Source organism: Onychomys torridus, chromosome 8 (assembly GCF_903995425.1).
Source record: "Onychomys torridus chromosome 8, mOncTor1.1, whole genome shotgun sequence".
NCBI classification, from domain to species: Eukaryota; Metazoa; Chordata; class Mammalia; order Rodentia; family Cricetidae; genus Onychomys; species Onychomys torridus.
The window spans coordinates 84,288,350-84,299,363 of record NC_050450.1 but is presented as its reverse complement, the minus strand read 5'-3'; positions in this window follow the sequence as shown (position 1 = coordinate 84,299,363).

The following is an 11,014-nucleotide window of genomic DNA, read 5'->3' as shown; positions in this document are numbered from 1 at the left end:
AACACAGGGCTGGGACCAGACGCACACACCCCAGCTGCCACAGTAAGCCTGCAGGGCCTGCCCATCCATCCCATCATGAAGAATGAGGTTGCACAGGGGTGCAGGACCATGGACTTGTAGTTGTCATTATTTATATATTCTGTTATTAATTGGATACATCTACACATTCCATGATCATCTGTATGTACTACAATCAGGGCTAATTTTCCTTTCGTCTTCAGGTTAACATCATTGCTGCCACCCCCTTTTTAATTTTGTCAGCAATGGAATTTGAACCCAGGGCCTCCCACCTGAAAGGTAAGCACTCTTAACTCTATGCTGCATTCCCAGTGGCCCCTGTGCTCCTTTATTTTTTACATCACCAGCCAAACAGGGACAGGAATTTTAAAAGTCACACATTCGATGGGCGGTAGTGGCACACGCCTTTAATTCCAGCACTCAGGAGGCAGAGGCAGGCGGATCTCTGTGAGTTTGAGGCCAGCCGGGTCTACAGAGCGAGTTCCAGGAAAGGTGCAAAGCTACACAGAGAAACCCTGTCTCGGAAAACAAACAAACAAACAAACAAGTCACACATTCGTTTCTGGCTAAAACATTGCCTCCTCCTTCTCTCCCCTCTAAGGGAAGCTATTTAGAGAGTAGACAAGCCCTCAGCAAGGCACAGCCGAGTATTAACCCAGAACCAGGATGCACAAGCTGCAGGCAGGGCTGGTAAGTCACCGTGGTCCTGTTACACTGCGAGGATGTGAAATTCCCAGGGCTCTCGCGCGTGCGCTTACACTTCGGAAGAGAAATTGTTCCTACTCCTTCAGCACGGAGCTCCCTCCCCACCCAGTCTTTAAAAAGCATTTAAACACAAATAGAATGAAAATCAGAACAAGGTGTGACTCCAGGTTATATACACTATTACGGGATTCCATAAAACAGAACACTAAAAGTGGCTTCTTTTATGTGACCTGAAAGTAGTGTGATCTTGACAAGCCAAGCCCACGGGGTCTCCTTTTCCTCTCATCAGCCAAGGCCCCCTTCCCTCCGGTCCTTCCGGTGCTTCTTATCAACACTGATCTGCACCCCGCCCCCCCCCCGCGCCCCGCCCCTCAACTCCTCGTTTTCCAATACTAACCTTTTTTTCTTCCTCTTCTTCTTGCCATGCTGCGGGGCGTTCTGAAGCCTCTTTTGTGTGTTCTCTTTCACAAAAGCCAGGGTGACAAATTCTTCTAGCTCTTCTAGATCTTCTGTAGAACTCTCCTCCCTCTCTTCGCCCCCTTCCTCACTTTCTGAAGTCAGGCACTGCAGCATCTTCCTGGCCCCGGAGGAGGCTCTGGGGAAACGCCAGCCCTCCCTGGAGAAAGGGCAGAGCCAACAGCAATTGCGTGGTTCCACCTACAGGGGGCCCTCCTCCCGTGCTCATGTGGGAGTTTATAAACGTGCACACCCCCTCCAACAGCACTCTCGGTGCACCCTTAAGAGAGAGAGCTAATTCCACCTTTGCAAAGGACTCTGGCCTTGGGGACGCACTTAGCCAACCCCGGCCTTGGTTTTGGCCATCTGGGGTTTTCAGAGAGAGAGGCTGAGCTGCTCTGCTGGGTACCACCTGGTAAACAATCTTATTATTACAGTTGTGTGTGTGTGTCTGGAGACGGCCTCAGAACTAAGCCTCAAGCCTTCCGAAGCTGAGGTACTGAGACCCGAGGGTGCACTGGAGGCGGGCTGAGGTCTGTTAACCCTTGCAGGGCTACACTCGGTCTCCCCCACAGCAAGATGCAGGCATAAATTAAGGCACATAGGAGGTTGTAAATCAATAGATGTGGGTACTGGGGATGGAACTCGGGTCTTCTGGAAAACGAGTACCCGCTCTAAACTGCAGAGACAGCTCTCCAGCCCCCGAATATATGTGTGCGTGCGTGCGTGCGTGTGCGTGTGCGTGTGCGTGTGTGTGTGTGTGTGTGTGTGTGTATCCATTGTTCACCATCCACAGCTCTTTAGGAACACACTTCTATGTAACCCAGGTCTTCAGGCCCATTCAGATCACACCCCTCATAGGCAAGGCTCCTATGGTCATAAAGCCCATTTCACAGCGCGCCCACCCCCCCCCCCTCTTCCCCTCCCACAACCTCGTCACTCCAGCCCCTCTCCTTCGATGGCCACAGGCCTTCTGCTGCTTACTACCTGTTCTGTCCACACACACTCTTTGGATTAACAGACAAAAAAAAAATTATTATCATTCAGATTATTATTGAAATCATGTCGAAGGAAGTCTTAAAAATGAGAGAGTAGCCAGGAGATGGTGGCGCACGCCTTTGATCCCAGCACTCGGAAGGCAGAGGCAGGCCTGGTCTACAGAGCGAGTTCCAGGACAGCCAGGACTATACAGAGAAACCCTGTCTCGAAAAACAACAATAACAACAAAAAAAAGGGAGGGTAGACATCAGCTGTGGCTTGCCTACTCTAACAAAGCAAATGTGGCTATGAATTCTCTTTAATTCTTAAATTCTCATTGTGATCATTCTGACATCATATTACCCATTTTATAGCTTCTTTCTGCCCATCTAATATCATACCATAAAGGGACATTTATTTTGGCAAAATTTGCATGTCCCTAGGTATATTTATTTTCTCTCTCTCTCTCTCTCTCTCTCTCTCTAGTCTGTATACGTGTTAGAGAAAAATTTGTGGGAGTCGGTTATCTCCTGTTATGTGAGTTCTGAAATCAGGCTTCTTGGGAAGCATGCTTACCTGCGAAGCCATCTCGATGGCCAGCATGTTCCTGGTTTTTGTTTTGTTTGGGTTTTTGGTTTTTTGAGACAGGGTTTTTCTACATAACAGTCCTGGCTGTCCTGGATATCACTCTGTAGACCAGGCTGGCCTCAGATTCACTGAGATCCACCTGCCTCTGCCTCCTGAGTGCTGGGATTAAAGGCATGCGCCACCACTGCCCAGCATGTTCCTGGTTTTTAAGGGCTATGAAACATTCCATGGAAGGCATGTATCTAAAGGAAACCAAGTCTTGCCTTATTACTGGACATAACAGTTGCTTCCAATTTTGATATTCTCTAAACATCCTAAAACACATTTTCAAGCTGGGGATGGTGGCTAGGGTCTGGCTATTAGGGAAGCTAAGGCAGGGGGATTACTGAGCCTAGAGAGACGGCACCCTCCCCCTCCCATTGCCTAAAGAAGAAAAACAGGAAACACATTTTCATGTAGAGAGGGACTTTAACTTCTTTGGGGATTGTTGTCTCTTGTCTGTCTGTTTATTTGAGACAGTGTCTCACTGTGTAGCCCAGGCTGGCCTCCAATTCAATTCTCCTTTCTCGTCCCCACAAATGTCAGAGTTATAGGTATGTACCCCCTACACCCAGCTTTTGAGGGTGATTCTTGCATGTGTAATTCCCAGCACTTGGCAGGTGGATGCAAGAGGGTCAGGAGTTCAAGATCATCCTCAGTGAATTCAGGCAGAGGCCAGCCTGGACTACATGGGACTCTGTCTTCAAAAGACAATATTAAGGGATTAAATGGCTCAGAAGATTGGGCAGCTTCTGGTGTGTGTGTGTGTGTGTGTGTGTGTGTGTGTGTGTGTGTGTGTTCACCATGTTACATCCCACGGGAATTCTAACAATTTCAGCTAACTACCTCCAGCAATAGGCAATTATAGCTGCCTCTCCAGAGCCACTGGCTCTCTTAGGAATCACCTCCCTTTTCCATCCAAACTTGCTAATTCTAGACAACACCTACACCCCACAGCCGTGTCTTTGACACCTCAGCGCCCTTACACTCCCATGCCCTTTCCCTGAACCTAACCTGGTGGTGATGGGCAGAGTTCTAAGGATGAAAGCTACCTATGAATAATTTAACAATAACCCTTCACGTGACAAGGATTTTCAAATACATGTTCTGAGTAAATGCCCGCCACCGCCCCTGGGAAGGAGGGCAGAACTGTTGCACTGGCCAGGGATCGTGTTTGCTTCTTCCCTCTTGGAAACATGGCTGCCCTCAGGACAAACAACAGAGAAAACCTTTGTCGGCTGTATGAGGCAATGTTCCCAGCAAACTTGGCAACGTGCGAGAGAACTAGGGAACACCAAGTCTTGGCCTTGGGCTGCTCCCTTCCTTCCTCACAGGTGAACGACCAGCTCCACTCCCCAGGCCTTCAACAATGTTCCTCTTTACCAAGCCCTCCTACAGGAGTGGCTCGTTTACCTAAAGGTTAATGTTAACTTGGGGAGAAACTGACCCCGATTTTGAACTCTGGAATTGTGGGTTGTTGGTGCCTGTTTTAGGACCTTGCCCAAGTGGTAAGAGTAAACCATGTCTGCCTCAAAGAGAAGAGCATGATGACTTTAACAAAAGGAAATGGAAAAAAGCAGTTGTGGGGCTGAAAACTGTGACTTCTAGGCCAGTGTGAATTAAATGATAAGACCCTGCTGCAGACACGGAGTCCAGGTCTGTTTGCTCTTGCGTGACAGAGCCCCAGCACACACAGCAAGAGACCAAACTCATGCACTTTTAGGGGAATGGGTCAGCATGGCCTTCTTGTCCTTGTCCTGCCTGTCCTGTACTCCGGCCTCCATACAATAAAAGAGCCACCTAGACGGACCCTGAAACAGGTGCAAACAGCAGTCCTTGCTACATGTGAATTAGCTTGGCTTTGGTCTGTGTTCTTGCAGCAGATATGTGCAGTGCCTGTGAAGGCCAGGAGAGGGCAGCAGATCCTCTGCAGCTCAAGTTACGGGTGGATGTTAGCTGCCACATGGTTGCTGGGACCCAAACCCGGATCCTGGACACCCAGCCTGGGGTGGCGGTTATTTCTGGCCTCCAGTTCCCGAGAGTTAGGGTTACAGGTGTGAGCCACCATACCCCCTCCCTTGCACTTCTCTCCTTCACACTCTGCACCCTGTTTCATGTCCAAGGCCGAATCCTGCTGCCTTCTCTCCATACACTTCTGACAGAACATCTTAAAACATTGCCTGTTGTGGACTTGCACCCCAAATCTGGCCTGAAGAAACATCCCCCTGGTCCACAGGAGAGTGTGGTCATTGCTACAGTTGATCAGTAGGAGTACTTGTCAAGAAGTATAAAATGCACATTTTTTTTTAATTAAAAACACAGATTTCTACCTCTTTTTGTCAAAGTAGGTCTACATTCCTTCACACCAACAATAAAGAACAGCTGAGTGACTCTCCTTAATATTTCTTTCATGTTCTTGTAGTGTCTCTGACACAGAAAACAAGTGACAAGCAGCTTTGTGTTAATAATACCACTGAGAGAATTGATTTTTTGGGGGGGGGGGGGGTCTGTGCATGTGGTGTGTGTGTGTGTCTGTGTGTGTGTGTGTGTGTGTGTGTGTGTGTACATTTGTGCAGGTGCATTTGCCCATGCATGTGTGTGTAGAAGCCAGAGGTCATTGTCTTTATCTACTGCTCACCACCTCATTTTTAAATTTATTTATTTATTGTGCATTGTTATTTTTGCCTGTGTGAGGGTGTTGGATCCCCTGGAACTGAAGTTACAGACAGTTTTGAGCTGCCATGTGGGTTCTGGGAATTGAACCCAGGTCCTCTGGAAGAGCAGTCAGTGCTCTTAACCACTAGGCCATCTCTCCAGCCCCCCACTTCATTTTTTTGAGACAGGATTTCTCACTGAACCTGCAGCTTGTCGCTTTGGCTTGCCTGGCTCACCAGTGAGCCCGAGCTCTGCCTGTCTCTGTCCCACCAGACAAGTTTAGCTGTGCAGCCCTCCCTGTGAACTTGCTGTGATTCTCCTGCTTCAGCCCTCCAAGTGCTGGGATTACAGGCTTGGCTCAACCCCCACCCAATTTCTTTTTTTAAATGAAATTTTATTTATTTCTTTTATGTGCATGTATAGGTGTGTGTGTGCACGTGTGTATATGCCATGACATGCCGTGGAGGTCAAAGAATAACTTGTGGAAATAGTTCTTTCTTCCACCACGTGGATCTCAGGGATTAAACTCGGGTCATCAAGGCCTGGTGGCTGGTCCTTTTGCCTTCCGAGCCACTACCCACCCACTCTTCTTTCTTGACCATAGGTGAGTGTATCGGGTTTCTCATGAGGCCCAGAACTCTATGTAGCAGTAGACCACTGCCTCAGTGGTCACAAACTGAGCCACCATGCCTGACCTGATTTTCTCACTGATACTATATGCCTGTCCACACAAACGTCTGAACTTCCTAGTTTTGTTCTGCGTATCATCAGCCTGTAAGCAGAGGGTCTGTTTGTTTCCTTTAGTAGGACTGTGGATTGAGCCCAGAGCTCACACAGGATGACGGGGGAGCGCTCTGCTCCTGAACCCTGCGTTAGAACCCCTGCCATTTTTTTTTTCAAGCACTTCTGAGTTAGAATAAAAACTGCTTCACCCAGGGATCAATGAAAAATCATTCATCCATTCATTTTTGTTGTATGAGGATTGAACTTGGGGCCTTAAAAAAGCTAGGCACATGGTCTACCATCAACCCATATCCCATTACCTCCCACCCAAAGCATTTTAATTTTATGACATCAGAAAAAAAAAAAAAAAAACAACATAGAATTGACCCAGCTAAACCTAGACTGGCCTCAAGCTTGCTGAGCATCCAAAATGACCTTAAACTTCTAATCTTCCTGCCTCTACCTTCCAATTTCTGCGCTTACAGGTGTACACACCACATCCAGTTTATGGGATGCCGAGGATCAAACCCAGGAATGTATTTAAAACATTTTCTAAGCTCTCAAGGAATCCCTCGAAATTACAGCAGAGAGATACCTAAAGAAATTCAAATTCAACCACCCACTCGCTTTCAGAGCAGCTTTTGCTCAGGCAAGCACATGCACACACTAACAACACTCATCTAGATTAGAGAACTGACCACAGCCAGAGACCAAGTCATGGCAGCCATATATATATATAAAACGTGTATGTATGTATAAGTGTGTATATGTAAGTATCTGTATGTATGTGTGTGTGTACATAATGTACATGTAGTGTGTGTGTGTGTGTGTGTGTGTGTGTGTGTGTTTTCAGTCAAGATGATGCACAGCTTTAGTCTCAGCACTTGGGAAGCAGAGGTCCTCAGATTTCTGTGAGTTTAAGGTCAGCCTGGTCTACATTGTAAGTTGCAGTCTAGCCTGAGATACATAGTGATACCCTGTCTCAAAAACAAAACAAAACAAAAACAAACAACCCCCCTCAAACAGAAGACCAGAAGTTGTTATTAATGTATTAACACACAACGGCACCTCCAGTTTCTCCTAATGGCATAAAAATGTCCATTTCACTTTTCCAAATAGGATACTTGAGACACTGATGATTCCTCCCATGTTAGCACCGGTTCTATCTTGAGATCTTCCAAATCAAGAATAGCCAACCAAATCCTAGTTAGACCGCATGGAAGTGCCCTGCGTTGGCCACCAGGGGGAGGCAGTGAGTACTGCCATGGCCCTGCAAAGGCTGGGCAGGTTGTTTGGAGAACAGTTGGTAACTAGGTCCTTACTCTTTTCTTTTTTGAGGGAAAGCGTGTATTTGTTTGTTTGTTTGTTTTTGTTTTTGCTTTGTGACTTAGGGTCTCATGTAACCCAGGCTGGCTAGCCTTGAGTCCACCTCCTAAGTGAAGGGTTCACCAACACCCTACCATGCAGGCCTTGCATCCACCTCTGAAGGGTTATACACGTTTTCTACTCTCCGTCCCCTGGCACTGTTCCAAAGGACGAACATTTTTTTTTTAGTGCTTTCTTTTGCAAGACTGAATGAATACCAGAGTCCTGTAAACAGCAGGAAAGGATAGTTGTAGGGCTAACTAACAGGAATGATGGGGAAGCCATCTCGACAGTCAGCCAGGCTCTTATCTCTGTGTTTCAAAGCCCACACTCTTTCGAGTCTGTAGGAACACAGACAGAGCCAAAAGCTTTCCTGTATTGTCTGCCCATGACCTCCTTCTCCTTCCTCAGCAACAGGTTTTCCTTCATCATCCCCCTTGTCATCTTCGGTCACTTCCCCCGCTAGAAGCATCCCTAGGAAGGTCTCCAGTGGACAGCTGCTGGGAAAATAGTGGACAAAAGAGAGAAAAAGAGCACTCTGGATCTAGCTTTGGTTTAGCCTTCTGATTCAGCAGGACACAAACAGCCAAGTTATCACTCCCTTATTCCTTCTCCATCTTCTCTGGGAATACAAGAGCACCCAGAGGATAAGAACTTCACCCCCAGAGGCACAGTGGCTCCTGTGTGTAAGCCCAGGACTCAGGGAGTCGAGGCTGCAGGAGGGCTGAGAAGAGCTGGGGCTCCGTGACAAGCTCCAGGTAGCTTGAGAAACAGCAAGACTCTCAGAAGGGGCAGCCAGAGGAGAGCCTTGTGATTACATTAGGTCTGCCCGCACAATCCAGCCAGTGCCGAGACTAACAGGCCAGGCCAGACTCACTGGCAGCAGTAGGCGTCTTGCCCACTCAGATGCCATCTTTTATTCTGCTAGAAACTGGGGGGATTTTGTGATATTAGAAGGTGCAATTTTCTTTCATTCATTCACTTAGTTGTTTGTTTTAAAGATGCAATTTTCAGGCCAGGGTCACGGCCAGCCATTTCCTCCACGGCACTCAGGAAAACATCAGTCAAGATAAACCTGGATCCACATACCATCTCTATTCCCTTTCTTGTTTTTCCTTTCCACGGAGCCTCACTATGCAGCCTAGGCTGACCCCAAGTTTGAAATTCTCTTTCCTCAGCATCCCCCAAGAGGCTGGGATGGCAGCTGAGTGACAGCCATGTCTTGCTTTCTACAGTGGTGACCCTAGGTAATGACCTCGGTCTCACTTCCCTCCTAAATAAAGATTCTATTCATCTCGTTCTAAAGACCCAGCCAGCATTTCTACTGTTCTTCAAGTAGTGCTTGGTTCAAAATAAGTACCATATGATCAAGTAAGGATATGGGGGGTGGGGGTTCGTCGTTGAAACACTTGCCCAAGTCCCTGGGTTCCATCTCCAGCACCCCAAAATGATGATGATGACAACGACATGAATGATAGAACTGGTACAAATACTAAATAAAAATTTGGGAGCGCCTGGCACATAACAGTAGTTAATGAACATTTAGTTCTTTCCTCACTTTGTTCCCAAATGTAAAGGATATATTTCCCTAGAGCTCAAATTCTAGACAACTTTCTCAAGGATAGAAGAGTATTCAAGACGGGCCAAAAATAAATAAGTAGATAGATAGATAGATAGGCAGATAGATAGATTAAAAAAAGTGAGAGGCAAAAGAAAGAGCTGGAAAGGGAAAGGCATCGATGTAGGCACCGGGTTATTCCAGGCAGGAAAAATAAACCAACAAAACTGTCTTTCTAGAAGGGTTCTTCGGACGAAGGAAAAATGATGACAGACCGGTGTGGGTAGGGGAAGAGGTGAGGAGTTCCTCCAGTGTCCCAGAGATGGTTGGTATCTAAGGGAACTGCCCCAGGTGGTTAGGTATGGAAAAACCGGGAAGGGCGAGAAGTGAGTATTAGTACCAGTACAGAGAAGTGATGAACCGCGTCGGGAGCCTAGGGTTGGTGAAGGTGTTGAAGCTGGCCTCTTGGAATGCCATCGAGGAAGGCAGAGGCGGGTGGCCCAGGGTAGAGCCAGTATTTTAGGGAAACGGCAGTAGGAGGCGGCGATTTAGGGCCAGCACTCTGTTTCCGAGCTTCCTTACCCGCGATGGCTACTGCCGGGGCTCTCCACGCCTGGGAAGCTCTGATCTCTCGCAACCACCCTAGCCGACCCACACCTCCATGGAGCAAGGAACCAGGCTCCCATTGGCTGCCACATGCCCGGGACCGCGACCCCGACCTGCGCCCCTCCTAACCTCGGGTCCGCCCGGCCCTCATATTTGCATATAGGGCCTCCCAAGCTTTCGATTGGCCCCTGCAGCAGGCGGCCATGCCCCCTCGGTCGGGAATCTGATTAACCGTCACTGCGCCCGCCCGCGGAGGGACGCGCCTAGGTTGTCCCTGGAGACGCGGAGGACGCTCGGGCTCCGCTGCTTGCGCGAGGAGCGCGTCTCCGCCCCGCCCCGCCCCGCCCGCACCCCCCACCCCTGGGTTCGGGCGATGGGAGCGGGGGTGGGGGGATGGGGAGGTACTGGGGAAGCATGGTGCTGCTGCTCTTCGGGTCGGCTGGGAGAGATTTTAGATTCTCTAGAGACAGTACTTATCGCGGACCAGAAAGCTGGATGCTCGGCGAGAGAGCAGTGGATTAAAAGCACCAAATCAGTAGTTTTTCAGGCATGTTTGTAACTGTGGGGGCCCCGGGCTCTCCGAGGGTCAGCGCCTTTCACAGTATAATGAGTGTTGCAAACCTATAACGAGCCTCTCAGACTTATTGGAGCATGACGTCTCTTCCAGAATTTGGAGGGGCCATGGTCTGCACTGAACTGACCAGTAAACGAAGGCGCCCACACTGACTGCAGAGTCTGTGAGACTTAAGGGGGCAGGGGTCTCATTTGATTGTATTTAGGGTGGGGAACCTCTGTAGTAACTGGATTCAGTCTTTTGGTCTCCTCCTTTCTTAATCTATACTGTCCACCTGCCAAAATGCCTGTAAAGACAGACAGGCAGAAAGAAAAAAAATGTTCTTCCTGCAAGTGATAGTTCAGAATTTGTTGATTTGAAGCTATTATGTTTTTAAACAGTGGGGTTTTGTTTTAGACAAGACTTTTTGACCTGGAATGCTTGATCCTTTTGTCTCTACATCTGGAATCACAGGTGTGCGTTACTACACCTGGTTAGCCATGCCGTTTGACCATGCTGGGAATTGATCCCAGGGCTTTGAACATGCTAGGCAAGCACTCTGCCAACTGAGCTACAACTCCGTCTTCCTCTTCATTCTTAATTTTTTAGGTGCTTGACTTGATGTCACTGAAACATGGCCATTCCTTCGGCAAAGGTTTAGTCTCAAGAAGTAAGACAGTGAATGGATCCTCACTGCCGAGAACCTTTGCAAGCAGCTTGAGAGGAAATGTAGGCACTAGAAACACGGAAACCTTTAACGGCAAGCACTA